The 23,800-nt window shown below is 37.1% G+C and overlaps 1 protein-coding gene across 2 annotated transcripts in view; it reads right to left on the bottom strand.

Annotated features, from left to right (window-relative positions):
- Positions 1–23,800, bottom strand: part of EXOC4 (exocyst complex component 4) — an 849,353-nt gene that overhangs the window by 666,922 nt on the left and 158,631 nt on the right. The gene's annotated exons all lie outside the window — the stretch shown is intronic.

Genomic DNA, 23,800 nt, shown 5'->3' with positions numbered 1-23,800 from the left:
ATCAGTTGTGTTTGCAAATGAACTGTGCAGTAGGGCTGGCATCTAATGATGCTAGAGGCACAGTGAAAGAAATGCCCCAGATAATCATTATTTTAAAGAGGTGTTTGGCCTCCTCCAGATTCGTTTATAGGTTTACTTCTTAAGACAAAGTAGAATTTTAATAGGTTCTTTCCATAACTAAAGAGACCATCTCTAAGTATTTGCTCCCCTTCTTGCGGCTAAGGACATACAACTAGTTTATCCAACAAGAAAGGAGAGACTGGCCATTATGTTTTCCTAGAAATGATTTCCAAGTACAGACAGGTTGCAGAGATCACCAGCATCCTTCTTCCAGATCTGAATTGTCAGCAATCCTTTTAAATGAGCTTTCAATCCTGAACAGTTTTTTCAGCGACCCAAAATTAGTATTAAAATAGGTGCATTCAAACAATAAAGTTCTGAATTCTACATGGAAAGCTAAAGCTCCCATATCAGTCTCCAAAGAAAATCTTTGAAAGAAATCAGCATCCTTTTGCATTTGTTAGCTACTTGCACAGCAATACTGAGTAACAAACCACCTCTAAACTCAGCAGCGGACGACAAGCATTTCTTTCTTGCTCACATACATGCTGGTCATCTGGGATTGGGCTATAGCTGGGCTGGGTACCACACTTTAGATCAGGTTCAGCACCAGTGCTTTTCATCCTCCCCGAATTAGCAGCTAATAGAAACATGCTCTTCTCAGGGCAAACAATAGGAGTGCAGAGACCATGTCCAATTGCACAAGCACATTTCAAGCCTTGGGGTTCAAGCCTGCTAATATTCCACTGGTCACAGCAAGTCACATGTCCATGCCCAACATCAGTGGGGTGAGGAAACACAGTCCTCCCAAGGGACCAAGGGAGGGGGTAGGTTAGGAAATGAACCTCTGCTGAACAATAACCCAATCCCCCACATCCTTCCGTGCAGTCTCCTGCCGCTAATGGAATGCCAAGATCTCTTCACTGCACACACCATCTAAGTAAAAGACACTTAGCTACGTAAGACCACTGGAAAATAAGAATGGTACGGGGGAAAAAAACTGTAAGGTTAGGATTATACTGTATTTCTGGGTATAAATGGGCATGATTTGGAGCTTTGTTTTGTCTCAATAAACTGTTGACAAAAGAAGAGTAAAAATTACAACTACAGAATGATATTTAGTTTATACCCTACTGGTTCTAGTTCACATGCTTCCTAATTTGTCTACCTTACCTCAGTATCAAGGAAATTGTATGCAGTACTGGCTTTGCATAGAAATAGCCCAGTAGGCAGCAGAATTACAAAGAGAAAAGAAAGTAAGAAACATCATGCCAAGGTTCCCAACTTGGATAAGCGAGCAACCGTGATGGCATGAGCAGAAAGTGGAGAGAAAAGGAAGGAAGTTGACAGATTTACAGCAGCTACTGACAAATCTTTATACAGCAAACAACATTTTAAGAGGCGCTGACTATCCACATACATTGAAGAGTTAACTCCCTGACCAGTTAAATCTTACTGAAAACAAGGTAAGAAATGAAGACAGAATGGGGGTGGGGAGGGGGATTCATATATAAATCTTGTATTAAGACGGTCAAATGACACCCAGCTTTCCATTTTACTTCAACTATTAAATGCCTACTATGTGTCCCACATAGTTATGTTGTGAGGTAGGAATTATTATTACTCATATCTGAAAAATGAGCATAGCGAGCCTTGGTAAAGCCCTATGATTTATACAACATTGTACAACTAGTTAGTCACGAAATCAGAATTTGGACATAAATCTTCCAATGAAAGCCTGGGTTTTTCTGTTTTTCCTGCCTACCCCAGGCTAGCTTCCTTAAAAAACCATTTCTTACCTTAATGAAAAGGAGGATTCTTTCACATTCTCCCACTCTCAACTCCCAGCACTAAAGAGATCAGCAATGTGTCCATGGATTTAAACAAATATAACAAAATTCGGGAATCTTTTAAACCTGTTATGGTACTTTAAATATCAGGTATCAATCAGTAGGTCAAAAGTTACAATAATGAGTCTCATTACCTCCAAAGTAATGTCTTACTAGTCTGCTTCCTGGAATGAGTTTCAGCTAAGGTAACTGAACTGATGGTTTCCCATAAAGCCTTATAAAATAAAAGGCTTTGTCAAAAGGAAGTGAAAGATATGTTCTTTGTATTCGAAGACTCCTGATGTCCACCTGCCGTCTACAGCTTTTGTGCAGTGATTCTCAGCTTCATCATGGGTCCAGTCTGTAAACCTATCTTTCGTGGCACACAAGTACACTTAACATGCAAATGGGGCTCTATGAACACTGTGTCAGATACAGGGTAATCTATGCTTGCTTATGCTAGGCTACATTTAATTCATACATATATCACTCTGGAAGAGCACAGAAAGGAGGGGAGACCGATAAAATGGATCCCTCCATCCACAAGGGCGATTAGGAAAGAAGAGAGAAGTAGTAGACAGCAAAACTGTATTAACTTGTCTCACTTTCTGATAATTCGTTGTGAATTTTTTAAGGCAACTAACTCACAAGGGAGGGAACACCTTTATTGTCTTACACAATCTAATAATCTTGGCAGCAATGAAAGTTATCTATTTATTGATGAACAACTGTAATTTATCTTCCCTAGGTAAAATGCAGTTATTTAAATGTTTTTCTCCTTTTATGAATGCTGGCCTCAGCAGCAAATATGTAAATGACTTCACAAGAACAAAACACTCATTAAATGTCAATAAAGCCCCAAAGTACAACCATGAAACTGTCAGAAACCCCTGCATCAGGTCAGTGATGAACCCCAAGTGCAGAAAGAGGAGTGAATTCAAGGTGATTATGAGAGAAACAGCTTGGCAAGTAGAGATCAGAATCAGGATTATAGTCCTTGTTTTGACATTAAATTTCTGTGCAGTGTTTTACAAAGTCATCTGACCTCTTTGGAGGTTCTCTTTTCTCATTACAAACTAAGGAGTTTGATTCATTCATTCATTCACTGAGAACCTACTACTTATAGTGCTGATCTAGGTGGAAGGGATACAACAGTAAACAAAATGGACAAAGTTGCTGGCCTCAGGACCTTTTCTCTTGCAGTAGGAATGGGGATCCATTAGAATCACTCCAGCTCTAAAATTTTATGACCTTTCAGAATTTCAGACAATAATTCATTCCAGTATATATGATTTCCAAAAGCAGGAAAAAAAGGGTAAACCTATTTTCCAACACTTTATCAGATATATTTAAAATAAAATGTCCAATATATAAAGGGGACGTAAAATGATACAGCCAATATGGAAAACAGTTTGGCAGGTCCTCAAAGTTAAACACAGAGTTACGATGTGACCCTCTAATTCATTACTAGGAATACTGAAATTGAAAATAAATATTCACAGAAAAACTTATACAGATTTCTCATAGCAGTATTATTCATAATAGCCAAAAAGGGGAAACAACCCAGATGTCTACCAAACAATGAACAGATAAAATGTCTTTAACATGGAACATTAAGCAATAAAAAGGAATTAAGTACTGACACTGCTTTAACGTGGCTGAACCTTGAAAACATCATGTTAAGTGAAAGGACCCCGTCATGAAGGCCGCATGTTGTATGATTCTATTTCCTGAAAAGTTCAGAATAGACAAATCCACAGAGACAGAGAGTAGACTGGTAGTTGCCAAAGGTTGAAGAGAAGGGGGAATGGAAGTCACTGGTAAAGGCGAGTGACTGCCGATGACCTCAGCTGTCTTTAGGGAGTGATGGACATGTGTGGGAATGAGATAGTGGTGACAGTTGCCCAATCTTATGAGTACACTAAAAATCACTGAATTATATCATTTAAAATGGCCAATTTTACTGTATGTGAATTACATCTATTTTAAATTTAAAAAATTTAAATTATAAACAATTGGTCCTAGTAATAAAAGCAATTAACTCAGCAAAAGTTAGAAAATAAGATATTGATGTGAAAAGCGGGTGATTTGCTAGTGAAATGTTTAAAACAAGGTCAGACTTTGATTTCAAAGTAGTTTTCATACTTCACTATTTTAGGTCTAAGGCAAATACTAAAATTGATTCCAATGAAATATGAAAAGCCATGTTTCTATCACTTCTTTCTCTACTGTTCTAAGACCTCACTGTTGCAGTCCCCTTTCACTAACCAAATACCTCCCTACTTCCTCATCTTCATTCTTCCAACTCAAAATGTTAATCACCTCAATCCCTATTCTCAAATAATGCCTCTCTCACTTAATACCTTCCCTGCTCCTTCAGCATTTCTAAGGCAACAATATTTCTACAATAACCCCTTAGTCAACTTTTGACACTTTATGAAATAGGATTTTCAGATATACACATCTGTATAACATTCATAAGGGAGCTTTGGATCAGAGGAAAAAGGGAAACGATAAAACACACAAAAATTTTTAAAGCAATATTTAAAGTGATATTCATTGCAACTAATTTTATGAGAATTAGCTTTGAGTCCTGGTATAACCTTGTTAGGAACTAAATATATACAATAATCCCTAAACAAATGTTTATGGAATGAACAGCAAATGTAACAAGAAAACACACTGATGTAGAATATAACTGGAGGAATCTTAAAGTTATGCTAAACAAGTCTTCAAGCCACAACTATTGAATTAGTTTACTGATTTATAAAATCTACAACAGCAAAGTCCTGAAAATTAAGTTGGTGCATTACTAGCTAAAGCTGTACAAGCCCCAGAGATTTTTAGAAGAACTAGGAAAGGGCCCACAAATAAATATAATAAAATATTGACTCAGAGTGATTACCATTTGTATGCAAGGAGCATGCTTCTTCCCGAGCACTCTGGGTATGTACTCCAGTTGGTGGCAAGTGCTTATGGCTGCCAGAATAACCAATGGCATTTAGAGGTCGACAGAGAACAAAGTCAAGGGTGAAGGAAATGTAAGTGATTCTCTGATTGAGAAGCCCAAGACAGGAAGAACTCCTTAAAGCTCAGTTTAGTTGGCCTTGACTAGAAATTAAACCGTGGCTGGGAAATTTACATGCTGCTACACAAGACAACAGAAAGGATGGCTGCTCCTCACATCAGACCAAGCAAGTAATATTGGAAAATTTTAAATCAGGACAATCTCTATGCTGAGGTTTAATAATCCATATACATACAAATCACTGTCAAGTGTGATCCAGCAATTCTGAGAGCTGCATTTTAAGCTTCCATTAGGCTGGAGCACTTTTATCATGATCCTATCAGTCATAAGTTGAGAAGTTAAATACCTAATTTCTCAAACTCTTGAAAGCATCACAGGCTGAAAGCAAATAATTTGCAAACACAAGGTAGTTATGTCTCTCATCCTTTTCTGTAATAAGAAAATTGATTCTCTCTTCAAATCTACCAATTGATTTTTTCCTTCTGTTAATCAGATTATTAAATGGTAGTATAATTTCTCTACCTGGGAACCTCAAACTGAAAGGAGGAACAACGGAACTGTGGATCTCCAAGGTATATGCATACCACATCCCACTTCTACCCCTCAGCAATACAATAATCAAATGAGAATACTGGCAAAGCAGCTCCCCAAAGGCAAGATGTTCATTTACACATCTCAGTACTTCAATCCTCTGCCAACCCTGCATTTTCCTGCACCTGTAACCACTACATGGCAAAACAGGGTTGGAGAGTAGCTGATGCAAACTAATCCAACATATAAAATGCTCTGGTTTTGTTTTTGACTGAATGATAAAATTCATTCTCTACCAAAAATTAAAAGTCCATTTCTATTCTATTTCCTGTTTTGTGAATAACAGATGATTAATCACAGTATCTGCCATTCCATAAGATAACAGTTTTGAGGTGGTCGTGTCACAACAGAAGGGTTGCTGATGCAAATGCATAGAAACTTGGAATATACACAGCAAATAAATAAAATAGTAACCAAGTGGAGGTTATCACCTTGTCTAGGGAGGTTGGGAGAGGATAAGTCCAGCCTGAAAAGTTAGATACAGAAACAGTTACTCTTCATTCCCACTAAAAATGTTCCCTAGCTTAAGTGGCATTCAATATATAAGTTAATAACCTACATGAATTATCTTGAAAAAAATAAAATAACTCACGTGATCATCTCTGATATACCTTAAGAAACATGCAGGAACATTAAAAGAATGCCAAGGTTCTAGACAGGTGCACGGCCTACAGACATAGGAAAAAATGCTCATCGTCCTTAATCATCAGAGAAATGCAAATCAAAACCACTTTGAGATACCATCTAACTCCAGTAAGATTAGCCCACATCACAACATTCTAAACCCAGAGATGCTGGCATGGATGTGGAGAAAAGGGAACACTTCTACACTGCTGGTGGGAATGCAAATTAATACATTCCTTTTAGAAAGATGTTTGGAGAACACTTAGAGATCTAAAACTAGACCTGTCATCCAATCTTACAATTCCTCTATTAGGTATATATCCAGAAGACCAAAAATCAAATTATAACAAAGATATTTGTACCAGAATGTTTACTGCAGCCCAATTCATAATTGCTAACTCATGGAAGAAGCCCAAGTGCCCATCGACCTGCCAATGGATTAATAAATTGTGGTATATGTACACCAAGCCTTAAAGACAGATGGAGACTTTACCTCTTACATGTTTACATGGATGGAGCTGGAACATATTCTTCTTAGCAAAGTATCTCAAGAATGGAAGAAAAAGTATCCAATGTACTCAGCCCTCCTATGAAATTAATTTATGGCTTTCATATGAAAGCTATAACCCAATTATAACCTACGAATATAGGGAAAAGGGAAAGGGAGGGAAGGGGAAGGGAGGGGGCAGGATGGGCAGAGGGAGGGTGATTGGTGGGATCACACCTACGGTGCATCTTACAAGGGTACATGTGAAATTTACTGAGTGTAGAATATAAATGTCTAAACACAATAACTAAGAAAATGCCATGAAGGCTATGTTAACCAATTTGATGAAAATATTTCAAATTGTATATAAAACCAGCACATTGTACCCCATGATTGCATTAATGTACACGACTATGATTTAATAAAAAAAAAAAAAAAAGAAAAGAAAGAAATGTTAACCACTGTGATAAAAATGTGTCAAATGGTTTATGAAGCGAGTGTATGATACCCCATGATCATATCAATGTATACAGTTATGATTTAATAAAAAAAAAAAAAAGAAAGAAAAGAAAGAAAGAAGGAACTGGGAAAAAAAAAAAAAAAGAATGCCAAGGTTCTTCTAGTGTGTGGAACACTAGGCAGACGTTATAGCCATCTTTTCAAAATGAATCCAATTACTCATTAGTGGAAAAGACAGAGCCCACATCATGGATCACAATGTCAACATAAACTGCTCAATTCCCTGTTTTGCCTTAAGAGAAGAGACATCTATTTTTTTTTTTATTAAATCATAGCCATGGACAATAATGCATTTATGGGGTACAATGTGCTGGTTTTATATACAATTTGAAATACTTACAACTGGTTAACATTGCCTTCACTGCACTTCCTTAAGACATTTATACTCTACACTTAGTAGATATGACCTGTACCCTTGTAAAAGGCACCATAGGTGTGGTCCCACCAATTGAGAAGAAACCTCTAAAGTACACCCAAGAAGCTGACATCAAAAGATATCCATGAAAAATATCAACAGAAAGTCTATCGGGTCTGAACTACAGACTGCTACTATTCAATAGTAAGAAGCTCTGTATTACTATGTGATGATGCTGGTGACGACAGACATGTGTTTAAAGCAGAAAAAAGCCTCCATATACATTAACAGTTCTTCCTTCCCCACGTATTCACCAATACTGTCTTTAAAATTGCCCTTGGCAAGGCAACGATAGCAAGGCAGGGTAACAGTTTTCATGATTTCAATAAAGTATTTCCAAAAGAAAGACAAAAGGAACCAATGTTTATCATTTCCCACAGGAAAATTAGCAGAAAATTGAGCCATGTAAATAAATTTGCCATAAACATCCAAACAGTACTATTATTATCCCACACTTCATGAGCGACGGTTATTTGCATGTAATTAATTTGCTTATTTCTGGTGCCTCAGACAATGTAATGTGCTTATCAGCTTGGTTTCTAAACAATAAGTGTTTAACTCATCCTTTTATATTTATAAGAAAATATTTATCTTGCTCTTTCCTTGGCAGTTTCAGAGCCATCTGCAGGCATAGCTCACAGAGCGCCTTCTGTGGCAATTACAGACATAGCCCTCAACTGGGGCATGATGTCACCACCTTAAAGTGAGCGTGGAATTGGCCAAGGTTGAATCCCCTAACACCTCTGCTACTCGAGCAGACATGTTTATCAGTGACACACACTATGCCAAAACCATCATTACCAGAAACAGGAAATATCTAAGAGAAAGAGGTACTGATGGTTTCCCTCCTGGGATTCCTAACTTCTAAATCCTACCCTCCCTTGAAAGGGCAACTAGCATCCCACATCGCCCATCCACTGTAGGCTTCGTGGTTGCCCAGCTCACCATTTTCTAAGTCCCTCTCCCTACAGACCACAACTGCAGGCCATGGTGCACCTACCCTTCCCCCGAGGGTACCATTAGAATCTCTTCCTCTTAAGCTCTGGTCCTGGGAAAACACCATTGTTTTCTCACTGAACCTGCTGCCACCACTGCCTTAGTCTGAAGCTTGGAGAACTCTCTTAACATCTCCAAGTGCTGGCCAACCTAGTGACCAGAAGCTTCATCCCAGAGAATTTTGGCAGTCATTTGCCATCATGAGTTAAAAGATTAGGAATGTCCCACATGCTCATCCCTTTCTCTCTGCTTTTTTAAGGTTATCTTCTGAGAGAATATAAGAAATAAGAGTCAGGGCAGTGCCTGTGGCTCAAGGAGTAGGGCACCAGCCCCATGTATCGGAGGTGGCAGGTTCAAACCCAGCCCCAGCCAAAAACTGCAAAAAAAGACATAAGAGTCAAACTGATCACATTTTTATGTATAATTTACTGACTATACTCATAGTGCTAAACTTCAAGTAAAATATATAATATTCTAAGAAACTAAAATAATGTCACCTACAAATATTTCTGGCACATGTTTTTATGAGAATGCTTGTAGGGTTATGCCAATAAATATTATTCAGTCATTTATTCTTTCATTCAATAATTATTGAGCGGCCCCTATGTTCAATCACAGCACTAGACGCAGGATGTACAGCAATGATAAGGTAATCACGTCATTCTCACTTTCAATGAGCTTAAAATCTTGCAGGGAATAAAGTAACAAATATCTACACATACGCAGACGTGCAGATTCACACCTACATAATTGCCAGATGAGCAAAGTGATGTCAAGGTTAGATAAAGGCTGCTATGAGGAAACTAGGTACAGCTTAGCTAAGGTGAGGGGAAAAGGTGGGGTGGAACAGCTAAGCCAATGGTATTAGTTTTACCATATTATGTAGTCTCTAAATTAATTCTAGAATAAGTCACTAGAAGAATTCTCACTTATAATAAAAATTATTAAGCTCATCCTTGGGCTACTATATTCATTCTACGACTTTATCTAGTGATATTTTCAAAATGGGATTGTTTCCTTTTCTTCTTTTTATATAAGCATTTCCCACAATTTATTTAGTAAGATAAAACCTTCACATTCCTCTCCAAAATACCAACTACAGATATTTTTTCTATTATTAAAAAGAATGAGATTCCTAGGCTTTTTTTTTTTTTTATTGTTTCATAAATACTCAAGGGATTTTCCACCAATGCCCATTTCAATCAGCTCTCTCAAAGTTGACTGTCATTCTGAACTGGGTCATTTTGAAGAGCTGCATGAACCAGTAAAACATGTAACCTACATAACCTTCATGTTAAGAAAATGTGGCTCTAAAATCAGCCTTGCAGTTTGACTATAATTTCACTGGCTTCTGTCTAATTTAAACACCCATTTTATCATGTAACACAACCTACAGGGAACACAGAACTCTTACCTTAGGCACCCTGTTTATTCTGCAGGCAAGCAATATTAGTATCCTTTTTATTACAGAATGCAAAATATATAAGTGCCCTTTTTCATACAGATGCAAGCTGCATATAGGAAACACAAATCCAAATCCTCTAAAACCAGCATTAAACATGAAAATGTTCAAATTGCCCATAAGTAAAGGTCATTACTCACACCAAGAGATCAAATACTTCACTGAACAAGTTTTTAAAAAAATCTCAGGTTCTGTTTTGTTTTCAGCTCTACCTACATCATTGTATTTTCTTCTACCTACTTTAATAAAGAAAGGTGTCTGTGGCCAGACTACCTGGGCTGCTTGAAATGTTCATAGGCACTGGCAAAAATGATGAGTCCAAAAGCATGCCAGGACCTTGGCAACCATCAGGACAGAGGGCTCAGTTCTTCACAGATAATGAAAAATTTAATGGCATTCAGTATGGTTATCAAGCATAAAATAAAGATTACCTTATAAGAATTACATCTAACACTTATTTCTTTCTTCTGCCTAATATTATGGGTAGACATTTGTATGTCCACATCTCTTAATTAATTAAAAATTGCTTCAAGGCATCTTTAAAGTACCCTGAAAAAAATATTCAATGACTGTTCAATAAATGAAGAAATGTAATTAGCCTTTAAAAACAAATTTTGTAGACATTGGGGGAGAAATGAATGAGTAGTTAGGGGATTAAAAAAAAATGTTTTAAGTACCATACATACTGGCCTTCATTTCAGCTCTCTAGTTGAAAGTAACAGAAAACAACTCAAAATAGTTTAAACAAAAAAGAGAGACAGATTTAAAGTTGTATATTATACAAGTCACAACTCAAAGGCAAAAGTGCAGCCCGTACTAGGAAAAACAAGCAAGCTATGGAAAGCAGACAGACTCCCGGGGTGCTCCCTGTCTCTCCGTGATTTTCCTCCTCTGCAAATGTGAGTTCCGTGTCCTCTGCAGTGAGCTTTCTCTGCCTCTCCTTCTACTTAGTAGACTACAGCAGCACTTCAACTTCCTGGGTTGCTAATTTCCTTACATTAGATCAGCGATGGCTACGCGGTCATCACGTGCTCCCAAATCCAAATTCCCAAAATGGAGCATCTACGTGGCCCAGTTTAGGTCTGGTGTCCATCCCTCCTCTGATGGACTGCGGTCAGACAGACACCATCAAGGGACAATCATGTCTTTCAGGCACCCACTTCATTTTGGGTCCCCACGATGAAGAGCACACGCAGCACTGTGAACTGGCATTCACAACAGGATTTCACCACAGCGTTACACAGTGCTTTACACTCCACCAAGAACTTTCACTTCTTTTACCAGTTCAATTAACGTAACAAACCCGTAAGAGATGAATCCATATACAATATTCAGTATGTTGTATTGTATATTACATATACAAATTCAATATTTTTCACAAGGTTGCTCCACTATTAGGACGGGGGGGAAAACTCCAAGTTCACTACTTCTTACCAAGTCCCACCACCATACACACTGGCCTTGAAAGGGGGAAAATATTGAAGAATTGAAAGGGGGAAAAAACAACGTTTTTAAAAAAAGTGTAAGTTAGGAACTAACAGACTCTCTCAGAGAGTCCAAGAGCACAACAAAAGTAAAAATCTCTACACTTAATTAGATGTGGGAGGAGAGAAAAATCCCAGAAATACCTGATGTAAATAAGCATTTCCCAGCAAATTATTTTGCTGATCATAAAACAATGCACCTGGCCAGGCCACACCCAAACAACTTTCTTCTCCCTCTAACCCAAACTCCTTTGGTGCCTACCATTTATAACACTGCTTCTTGGAAGACAACCTCCTGGGCAAGATAGTTGAAACGTAGATTCTGATTTAATAGGTGTCACAGATAAGACTTTACAGTGGCCCCATAATCCCCACCTCCTGGTATCCACAGTTTTTTTCTAATTCCCTTCTCTTGAGTGTGAGAGAAACTTGTGACTTGCTTTCCATCAGTAGAATATGGTAAAGATGCTGGATAAGACTCTGTCAAGATAATAGACTACCCTCCCATGGACCACACCCCATAGCTGGCTTTGAAGCATTAAGTTGCCATGAATCGTAGAGCAGCAAGGAAAAGACCTTGGCCGACAACTGAGGGAGCTTGGAAGCACTCGGGCCTCTGAGGTGAACCCAGACCTCACCAACACCTTGACTGAAACTTGCGCAGAGACCCTAAAGCAGAAGAACCATCTAAGCTTCCTAGACTTAGGACTTTCAAAAATTGTAAGATAATAAATGTGTGCTGTTTTTACATCATCAGTTTGTGGTAATTTGTTAGGCAGCCATACAAAACTAATAAGACTGGTCTGGGTTGGGGCCTGAGACCTGCAGTCACATTTGACATCAACACTTGGAGTCCTTCCAGTTGGGGTCGGCCTTCCATGTTATTCTTGTGCCATTCAGACTATGATCTCCTTAAAATACATACATATCCTCTGTGGCTCCCCAGAACTCAATGAACACTTGAGCAGTAGCTGCATGTGACTTGCCGATGTTACTCTCCCATGCTCACTTCCTATAGAGTCTGTTTCATCCCTTGAAGTTGACTTCACAACAACACAACAGTCGGGTGATAAATTCCTTTACTGTTGGTTCTCAAAACTGACTTCTTAATTCTTTCAATAATGAATACCAACTTTGAATTGGAGAATTTCAAAGGTGTTCCTTCTGTGCCTCTGTAAATAAGCCCTAAATCTGTTCCATACCATGAACCTCCTTTCTTCTTCCTTGACATTCATTTAGTGCTACTAACCATACATCAGCTCATATGCTGCTGGTGTTGCTACTCCCTGATCACCCTGATTAGATGATTCATCTGATGTCCCTCAAATGGAAACCACCTTTTCATTTACTTGAAATCATTTCCCACTTCTGCCTTCTTTAATTCTACTTACACACCCAAGTACTTGAAATAACACTGTTATTCAGAGGATGTCTCCCGTTTCCTCTGCTGTACAACACTCTGAATTTACTTACACCAGGAATATCATATTGAACCACTTTTGGACTTCTAAACATAGTTAATGATGACCTTTATCTCAGCACTGAAATTCTTCGTCATCCTTACAATATGTTCCTATAAATTTTCTTCTTTTTTTCATTTTTAATTTAAATTCTAAAAGCTTACCATGTATGAAAGCTTTATCTAATCCTATATACTATAGAGGTTACTATAAAATAGATGACCAATAAATTCCAATGGCCTCCTAGCCCCCGAGCAAAGCAAGATAAAGGAAAATGAAGAATCCTGGGAGTGAGTGCTACAGCAGAATCTCAGGAGGTGGGGCAGGTATATTTAGAACCTTTTTGACTAGAACTTCTGTTGCAGTCCCTTGAAGAATGTGGCCTCCACCTCTACCCCTGAAGAATCAGTGAAATGACCCATTGTTTTTTTCTCCAGCAATTCGCAACCCGTGTACATTGCAGACATTCTTCCTGGTAATTTCTGACACATTATTTTCCATGAAGGCTGAAGGCTGCGACTTTAATTCAATAGTATCTTAGCAGTACAACATGAACGTAATTCTGAGCTGATTATTTAGTATTCTCTAAAACCAATGCACACACACCCTTAGTAAGCAAAAAGAGATAACTGGCCAACATTATGAACAAAGCTACTTTTTCATTCCTTTCACATTCAGATGAGGCAAGAGAAACTACAGTAATCAATACAAAATTTCTGGACGTTAATGTACCACAACAAAAAAGTGTTGAGTTGGGGATCCTACAAGATTGCAGACTATCGTCAAAATATCTTAAGTACCGAGCCAAGAAAGAAACTAATGCATACAGTTGCACCTTATCCTGAATTTCGTGATATGTTGGATGACATTATCTTCATGGGATGAGTGAGCCTGAAAACACTGCTATGTTCTTTCTATTACTAGAAGAGATCACAGGGGAGAGGAAAGTTAGAAAACGAGAATTATTTAGGAATTATTCTTTATTATAAATGGAAAAATCATTTTGGTGCTAGAAGTATAGCCTTTACTCATAATCAAAAATTCATCTATTGATTGATGACAGAAAGAACAAATACGCAAAAACTGGAAACAAAGAATTATATTGTTTTACATGCACAATCTACAAATAAGTTTAAAACTCCTAGTTTTGTTATTTCAAAGAAGTCAATTACAGTAATTCACTCTAAAGTGAAATTTTAAATAAGGGTAAAAACACACAGAGTTTAAAAGTACTGATGAGGTAGCCTGATTAAGGATCACAGCAAGTAAGGGGCGGTATTCCTGATGGGATCAGTCCTTGATGTCATTAGCACAGAGGCAGAAAAAGGGTAGCAGACTATGGCACAGATATTCCCCAATTGTCTGCGATAAAGGATCGGCCAGTGGCATAAAGATGAATAAATAACCCATTATTCCTTCACTCAAATGATCTTAAGAGCTACAGACAGAAATAGCTCCTTTCTGGCTATCACGAGACTCTAACCTGGACACTCACATCACTGCAGTTATTCTAGCTTGGATTCTTACAGCCACTACATTTATTCTGCCGTTAACTACAAACTGGATTTTCCTACCCCATCAATGTTCTGATTTTAAAACCTTTTGATATTTTGAGTGTTAAAAAGACTTTCAGTTGACATGTAGTTAGACCTTCTATCTTCGGATCCCAGACTTACTTTGAATCTTTCCCCTGTTAGCAAAGTCCGTACCTCTCAAAAGAGAGTATTCCGATATTATGTAGCTGTAGTTACCAGTACTTCCTTTTTCTGGACAAGGAGTCTGTTTTTACTTCCACTCTTTAGCTTGAGTTCTAGCCTCTGATAGCACGGAATTAAAAGAATTACTTATCCATATAAGAACTGTGCACACATTTAAAGACAATTCCCATGCCTCCACCAGATCTTTCCCCTGCACCCCTGTGAATCCCTTTCTTTCTATTACTTGTTCTGTGTGTTCTTCATCAATTCCAGCTACCAAAGCATAAAAGTCGCATAATCACATAGACCTCGTTATTGATTTCCTGGTTTTTTTCACAGAATATGTATTGTGTACCCTTCTTACAATTTGATTTTCAACCTTGCTTCGAAAATCAAAACTGCACCCTAGGACGTTGTTAATGAGCTAACTATCCAATAGAAAGTTTTGTTGTATTTTATTTAACAAAACCACATTCTCTCTCTCTCTGCAACATTTGATGTCATTGACAACGCTTATTTGGTAAATGTACTAATAAATCATTCTTCAACTTACAACTTCCTCATCAAACTTTTTTGTCTTGTTACCAACATGGAAACATGCACCAAAGCATTTCTGGGACTTCTCTAATTCTCCCCACTTCTTCGGAGAAATTTTTTTACTCTCACTACACATCAACTATCATTTTAAGGTAGTTTACTTCATATAGTTTTAATTGACAAATATAAAATAATGTAACAGCTGTGTGTCTAATGCCACAATTGTAACAAATCCTAATATATTGTCTTATTTGTTGGTTTCATACCTTTCTTTCTTTTGCTGAAGAAATCAAACAACACAATTATAGCTAAAGTCCCACTCTCCTATCTCTTCCTACTTTTTATATTTGGATTACACATGTTTGTATCCAGAAACAATACATACCAATGTTTCGTATTCTTTAAAAAGAAATGTATAGACTCAATAAGCACAAGAAAAAGATAATCAACATCATTAGTTATCAGGGAAATGCAAATCAAATCAACTCATCAAACCCACCATGAGATATTACTTCACACCTGCCAAAATGTTTATATTCAAAATGATGAATGGTAACAAGTATCAGCAAGGATAAAGAGAATTGGAATCCTCATATGCTACTGGTAGGAAGGTAAAAGCACACAGTCACTATAGAAAAGAATGCTGCAATTCTTTTTTTTTTCCTTTTAATTGTTGGGGATTCATTGAGGGTACAAAGAACCAGGTTACATTGATTGCTTGTGTCAGATAAAGACGCTCCCATAATAGTGGTCAGCCCCCAAAGGTGTACCACTCCTCCACCCTGTGATCCTCCCACCCGCTCCCTCCTTCTCTCTCTCTGCTCTCCTCATACTCCAGCCCCCACCATGTGCTAAGTCATTAATTGTTCTCATATCATAATTGAGTACATAGGATTCTTGTTTCTCCATTCTTGTGATGCTTTGCTAAGAATAATGCCTTCCATTTCCATCTAGGTTAGTACAAAAGATGTAAAGTCTCCATCGTTTTAGTGGCTGAGTACTATTCCATGGTATACATATACCACAGCTTGTTAATCCATTTCTGGGTCGGTGGGCATTTAGGCTGTTTCCACATTTGGGCGATTGTAAATTGAGCTGCAATAAAGAGTCTAGTGCATGTGTCCTTATGGTAAAAGGATTTTTTTCCATCTGGGTAGATACCCAATAATGGGATTGCAGGATCAAATGGGAGGTCTAGTTTGAGGTCTTTGAGGGTTCTCCATACTTCCTTCCAAAAAGGCTATACCAGTTTGAAGTCCCATCAGCAGTGTAAAAGTGTTCCCTTCTCTCCACATCCAAGCCAGCCAGGTGCAGTTTTGAGACTTTGTGATGTGGGCCATTCTCATTGGGGTTAGATGATATCTCAGAGTAGTTTTGATTTGCATTTCCCTTATAATTACAGTTGATGAGCATTTTTTCATATGTTTGTTAGCCATTCATCTGTCTTCTTTAGAGAAGGTTCTATTCATCTCTCTTGCCCAGTGGTATAAAGGATTGTTGGCTCTTTTTAAGTTTATTAATTTGAGTTCTCTGTAGATCCTAGTTATCAAGCTTTTGTCTGATTCAAAATATGCAAATATCCTTTCCCATTGTGTAGGCTGTCTATTTGCTTTGGTTGTTATCTCCTTAGCTGTACAGAAGCTTTTCAGTTTTATTAAGTCCCATTTGTTTATTTTTGTTTTTGTTGCAATTGCCATGGGTTTCTTCTTTCCCCAGGCCAATTGCTTCAAGTGTTTGATTCCATCTTGAATCAATTTTTGTGAGTGGAGAAAGGTGCAGGTCCAGCTACAGTCTTTTACATGTGGACATCCAGTTCTCCCAGCACCACTTATTGAATAGGGAGTCTTTCCCTCAGTGTATGTCATTGATTGGTTTATTGAAGATTAGGTGACTGTAAGATGTTAGTTTCATCTCCCTGTTTTCTATTCGGCTCCAGATGTCTATGTCTGTATTTTTGTGCCAATACCATACTGTTTTAATCACTATGGCCTTGTAGTACAGCCTAAAGTCTCGTAGGCTGATGCCCCCGGCTTTGTTTTTATTTTAAGAATTGCCTTGGCTATATGGGTTTTTTCCTGATTCCATACAAAATGCAGAATCATTTTTTTCAAGTCTTGAAAGTATGATGTTGATATTTTAATAGGGATGGCACTGAATCTGTAGATTGCTTTGGGAATATAAACATTTTGACAATGTTGATTCTTCCCAGAAGAGTATGATATGTTCTTCCATTTGTTAATATCTTCTGATATTTCTTTTCTTAGGGGATCATAGTTTTCTTTATAGAGGTCCTTCACCTCTTTTGTGAGGTATATTCCTAAGTATTTCATTTTCTTTGAAGCTACTGAGAAGGGAATTGTGTCCTTGATTACCTTCTCCTCTTGGTTGTTATTGGTATATACCAAGGCTACTGATTTGTGGACATTGATTTTATATCCTGAGATGTTACTATAGTTTTTGATCACTTTCAGAGTCTGGTAGTTGAGTCTTTGGGGTTCTCTAAGTATAAGATCATATCATCAGCATAGGGGGAGTTTTACTTTTTCTGTCCCCATTTGGATGCCCTTTATTTCCTCCTCTTGCCTGATTATATTGGCTAGAACTTCCAGCACTATGTTGAATAGCAGTGGTAATAGAGGACAACCTTGTCTTGTTCCAGATCTGAGTGGAAAGCTTTCAGTTTTACTCTGTTCAGTAAAATATTAGCTGTGGGTTTGCCATAGATGGCTTTGATCAGTTTAAGAAATGTGCCGCCAATGCCTATATTCTTCAGTGTTCTAATTAGAAAGGGATGTTGAATTTTATCGAATGCTCTTTCTGCATCTATTGAGAGGATCATATGGTCTTTGTTTTTGCTTCTGTTGATATGGTGAATTATACTGCAATTCTAAGATAGAGTTACCAGTAATTCCACTCTTAGGTATAGGCCCAAGAGAAATGAAAACACATACCCAGGCAAAAACTGGTACATAAATGCTCTTAGCAGCATTATTCATAATAGCTAAAAAATGAAAACTACCCAATGTTCACCAACTGATGAATGAATAAAATATGGGACATCTATATAATGGAACATTATCCAACAGGCTGTCATTCTTCCTTTCTTTCTTGGGGATACATGCCATTCTCTCGCTCCATTTCTCTCCCAGGCCCCCCATCTCCCTCTCTCTCACTCCCTGCTTTCTGCTCTCTCTCTCTCATCTCTTTCCCTCCACTCTCTTCCCTTTCTCTAATATAAAATAAACTTAAACTTTTATAATCTAAAAAAAAGGATTATGCAACAAGAAGAAAGGAAGTACTGATACATACTACAAAACTGATGAATCTTGAAAATATTATCTAACTGAAGGAAGCCTATCACAAAAACCATATGCTATGTGATTCCATTTATATTCAATATTTATTCATTCTATATTCATTCTAGAAATGCGTAGAATAGGAGAATATATGGACACAGAAATGGGATTAATGGTTGTCTAGGGCTGGAGAGAATGAGAGACTCATAGATGTGGGAAGCAGAGGGTTGATGGCTAAGAAAAGCAAAGTTTCTTTTTTAGAATGATGAAGATGTTTCAAAATTGATTGTGGTAATAGATGTACAACTCAGTGAATATACTAAAAGCAACAGAACTGTATACTTTGCATTAGTAAATTGTGTGGTAGGTTAATTAAATCTCAACAAAGTTTTATATATAATATAGAAATATATACATATATAATAATTACATTACATACATTCTATGCTCTCATTTACAGCTTACTTTATTCACTTATATTACCCAGGTGGCTATAGGTATACATTTAGTTTATTTTAACTGTATGGAGGGAAAAGTTACATTTCTCAATTCCTCTGCTTTTTTTCTATTTGTAGTGCTACAGGGAATATCCTTGTACTTGTCTCCTTGTTTTATATGTGTGACAATTTTCTCAGCTAACACATAAAAGCAGAATATGCATGTCTTCAACTTCACCAGACATTTCCAGATTGCTTGCTAAAGGGATTGTAGTAATTAATTCCCATCAGTAATATACAAGAGTTCCTGTTTCTTCTCATCCTTGCCAACACTTGGTGTTATCAAGCTTATTAGGTTTTGCCAATCGATAGGTGTAAAATGGAATCTCACCAGGGTTTTACTTTTCATTTCCCTATTTGGGACGTTGAATGTCTTTCATAACTGGCCATTCACTCTGCTTCCTGTGTGAATTGCCTAGTCATTATCTTTTATCCATTTTCTATGGAGTAGTTTGTCCTTTTCTTATTGATTTCTATGACTTCTTTTAAATTCTAGACACTTAGAAGGGTTGCAAATATATAGTCCCAGTGTACGGTCTGTCTTTTCATTTTGTTTTTAATATCTTTTTGTTATATTGAAGAATTTTATGTTAGTATATTAAAAAATGTCAGTCTTTTCTTTTAGGACTTATGATTTTTATGTCTTAAGTAATTCTTTTCTATCACAACATCATGAAAATATGGTCCTTCGCTGCCCTGGCCGTTATACACCTTCATTCATCAGTAAATGTGGGCCAACCAAAGAAGGCACATGATCTAGAGCAATGCAAGCTCTCAGCAGCTTTGGCAGTCTCTAAAGCGGGCAAGAGCTAAAGCCCTGGACACCAAAATCCGATTTTACCTAAAATGCAAATCTGAATGATCCCCTCCTTAAACCTCTTCGAGGACTCTACTATACTCCCAACGAAGTCTAAACTCATTAACCAAAGCCCAGCAGTCCTCATGAAGAAACTAAAGTTTATAAAAATTAAGTCAATTGCACAATATCCCAGAGCCATTTAAAATGCCAAAACTGAAGGTCAAGCCTACATTGATACCAATGGCACTGCAATTTCTACGACTTCCCCAGTAAAATGCCGATGTGAATATATGAAAGAAAACTGAAGCTAGGGAAGACTAAATACAGACCATCTACCTAGGCCCCAACAAAATAGGACTAATAAATAAGAGTGAATAAAAATGCTCCTTTTGATTTAAGCACTAAGCAAAATGACAAGGAATTTGGTTTTGAAACAACCAAATTACCAGTTTCAGCATAACCTTTATTGGAGCTCATAAATCAGAAGAAAATTCAATGAGCTGTTCAAAAGGAAAATCACTGAACTCAATAGAAGAAATCATTCTGAAATGGGTCTTCAGTAGATGGAGCTCTCCCCTTTGAATTGCTGAACCACAGAGTAGGAAAATCTGAACAGTTGGAAATAGAGTCATTCAGACAAAGGTTTTGAAAATTTGTTCTGATTAAAATGCCAATCACCCTTCTCCTAAAAGCACCAGCATTAACCCTGCATACTGACCACATTTCAGTCCAGAATAATGTTATTATTAAACATGAACTGAGCACCAACAATGCCTTCAACACCTCTAAGAAAGAGATGGAGTCCTTGCCCAGTAATTCCCCACAGCACCACTATTCTGACAAAGACAGCAGAAGGCCTATAATCTTTTGGATTTCATTTTCATAGGGAAAAAGAAAAAAAAGAAAAGAAAACCTCAAGGTTCATCTCTCCTCTAAAATTTCAATGATTCAGAAGTTTATTCATAGAAAACTGTTCTTTATGATTGCTACTTTTGCTGATGCTTGCTGCTATCATATGAATTAGGCTATGGCCAGGCCGATTTTAATTAGGATATTGATTTTCCATGGTGACTTTGGATCAACATGTAGTTATGAGGTCACAGAATTGGGCTACAATTAGACAAATGTGAAAAGACTTATGCCTTTATGTAAAAACATAATTGGACATTACCCCCAAATTAAGATGAAACTATTAACATATTCAAATGTATTCAAATAAAAATATGTTCAGTCCTCCAAAATACCCCACCACTTTTTATCAGCTAATGCCAGCCAACCAAATATTGGAAAAAAAAAATAAAAATCTGAATTCTGAAGATATTTAGGAGATATGAATCAGAAATTCTATATAATCTAAAAGGTCTTACAAGTCTTAAGGTTAGATTGCCCACTGCAGATCAAAAATAACTTTGTACCAGCAGTCAGTTTACAACCCATCAAAAGCAACACACCCTATTAATAAGCTCAGTAATAGACAGGTGATTATTATTTAATGATCCACTTGAAGCTTTAGGATCTGGCCTCTTCCTTTTAAAGTCTGACCAAAGTTTACTAGAAGCAAACTGCATTATTAGAGAAAAACAAAAACTTGAAATTCAAAATTAATAAAAAAAAAAAATGGCTTTGTTACAATGCTTTTCTCCATGACTTTTAAAAGACAAAAGATAGCAGATGAGCACATACATGTACATTGATGTATTTCAACATAAACAACACTGCATGAGTTCCAAATAAACGAGCATTTTCCACTTGACGTTGCAACACAGCTTTCCCTAAAGCCAGCCTACTTTCGTGACCTTGAAGATAAATCTCCCATAATCTGATCATATATGCAACTGGAGATACCTTCACTGGGGTACTGGATGTTGGGATTTTTGTTTAAATGACTTTCTTAAGAACGTCAATGTGTTTAGATGGAATGTAAAACCAAAAAATTGTCCTACTTTTGCTGATGCTGAGTCCTGAAAACATTAAATCCACAGATGCACAATCTGTGATAAGATCTAGTTAGAATTCTGCAAGTGTATAGATGTGCTAATGTACTGGCAGAGGTCAGGAAAAGCATAGGAAATGGGAAATGTCTTTGTCATGCATAAATGACTAAGAAAATATCTATTCTTATTAACAGAATGTCTACTCTATATTAATGATAAAAATACTTGAGTTTATTTCTAACAACTTACAAAGCATCAAAGACAATATTATAGTAGATAAAATGATTCATTGAGGATCTATGATTTATGGAATATACAAAGATACTTCAACTTCCTTCTATTTGGTTAATGCAAACTATTTAAGACCCTTTCCTTTGTATCCAGAAGTGACTCTACAGATGTAAGGACATGAAGTTTAACCTTTTCTTTAAAAGTGAGTATCTTACAAGGGTACATGTGAAACTTACTAAATGTAGAATATAAATGTCTTAACACAATAACTAAGAAAATCCCATGAAGGCTATGTTAACTAGTTTGATGAAAATATTTCAAATTGTATATAAAACCAGCACATTGTACCCCCTCCCCCCAAAAAAATAAGAGTTTGCACTAATCTACATATATTCTTTTGCTAAATTCCTTTTGAAACAAAAGATGAATGTCTTTAAGAGGGCTGGCTATAATTTTGGGTATCATCCATTGTTAAAATACAGACCAAAGCTAACTAATTTAAAGATAGCTAGCCTCTAACTTCAGACTCTTACCATCATAATCCCAGCCAATGTGGTCCCTGTCCTACGGTTTAGTAAAATAAGATCAGAGAGGCTGACCTAGCACACTTAAGTGGTCTATATTTATTAATGTTAATTTAGATTACAAATAGTACATTTACTGCTATCTTTTGATGACCCTGAATGTACTATCCAAACAGAACACAAAGTAAGGCATCAGACAGATGCCCATGTGTGCGTGATGTGAATGCATCTAGCACAGCCACACTCAAAGGAAAAACAAAACAAAACAAAACACACTCTCAAAGCATACATTCTCCATTCTTAAAGTTCATTTGATAACCCCACGCAAAACTCTAATTTGCCTAATATCGTGTTTCATTCTCTAATATGTTTTCTTCCCTCCCTTGTCTGATGTCCTGTGAGACGTAAGTCCTGATAAGAAGACGCTGAGCTACCTTGAAAGACATGCCCAACACATTGTTATGATTCCTGCAGGCTAACCGTGTGGTGCTCATAGACATAAAATCATTTCAAAAGTACACTCACTGTGCATTGGCTCAGCATGATGGGTTGTCTGGAGGAAGGGAAGAAATAAAAAGGAAATGAGCAGGGAGGCCCAGGTAAAATATAATTTCATTTCTTAGCACGAAAAAAGAGACTCCCTGTAAATCTATATACTCTATTTCTTTATTTGCAAAATAAAGCTAATAATCCTGAATACTCTATTAGCTTAGCGATAAGCTAATTAACAACAAAAACTAAGAGAATGCAAAACTTGTTTAAAATGATAACTGACAACAGGTTTTCCGGTAAATAAGGTCTAGTAATTTCCACTTCTTTCATGCAACGCCCCTTCCCAGCCCAGTAAGGAAGAGCTACGACTAATGAAGAGCTAGGAAGAGGAAAGTATTTCCAACACTCATCAAGCTGGCCAATAGTAATATTCTGCAGAATTCCAGTTCTCTGGGATAAGTAAAAGATACAAAACAGAAAGATGAAATTAATGAAATAACCACAGCCTGCTAAATGTCTGCACAATCCCTTTTGAGCTACACAGAGATGCAACAAATGAGTAAGAACAAGGTGATTTATCTATACACTAACCTACTGGGAGGTCTATCTTATTTTGATTACACTTCTCTTTTTATGTAGTCACTCCAAATAGCTAGCTGAAGCAAGAGAAATCATTTATATAAGATGGTCCTAATGCAGGCTACCAATGATATTTCAGAACGGCCTTCAGTCTTTCAAATAAAGAGGTAGATACTGAAATGTGCAAAGGTAAATGCAAGGAATCATTAATACCAGTTTGACCATCTTCTATGATCGCCACAGTCCCAGCATACAGATG

The sequence above is a fragment of the Nycticebus coucang genome, chromosome 11, assembly GCF_027406575.1.
Source record: "Nycticebus coucang isolate mNycCou1 chromosome 11, mNycCou1.pri, whole genome shotgun sequence".
NCBI classification, from domain to species: Eukaryota; Metazoa; Chordata; class Mammalia; order Primates; family Lorisidae; genus Nycticebus; species Nycticebus coucang.
Note: the sequence above shows the minus strand (reverse complement) of the source record. Positions and strands in the feature narration are given on the sequence as shown.